General features: G+C 58.0%; 1 protein-coding gene across 1 annotated transcript in view; it reads right to left on the bottom strand.

Annotated features, from left to right (window-relative positions):
* The window catches only part of TMLHE (trimethyllysine hydroxylase, epsilon), a gene marked incomplete at its 5' end in the record, with an annotated part of 8,618 nt that overhangs the window by 4,730 nt on the left and 3,576 nt on the right, over positions 1-312 (bottom strand). The gene's annotated exons all lie outside the window — the stretch shown is intronic.

Genomic DNA, 312 nt, shown 5'->3' with positions numbered 1-312 from the left:
CCCCCCAACCCTCCCAGCCTGATCTCCCAGCAGAGGGGTTCTTTGTGGCTACAAAGACAGCTCAAACCAGGCAGCACCAAGCAGCAGCCAGCAATCTAACAGCCTCATCCTTCACCACCCGCATACTGGAAGAACTGAAAGTTTCAAGCACAGGAAAATCTGACCCACACCCACTCCAGAGGGACCGGACAGGACCCAGAACTACTGTGTGACATCCCAGCAGCAGCACTGAAGCCCATGCTGGCAGAAGTGGCATTGCTGGGAATGGCTCCTGCTCTTGCCCTCACCCCCAGGGCTCCCGGAAGTAGGGGG

The sequence above is a fragment of the Buceros rhinoceros genome, unplaced genomic scaffold (assembly GCF_000710305.1).
Source record: "Buceros rhinoceros silvestris isolate BGI_N320 unplaced genomic scaffold, ASM71030v1 scaffold15304, whole genome shotgun sequence".
NCBI lineage: Eukaryota > Metazoa > Chordata > Aves > Bucerotiformes > Bucerotidae > Buceros > Buceros rhinoceros.
This window is presented reverse-complemented; position numbering and strand designations above follow the sequence as displayed.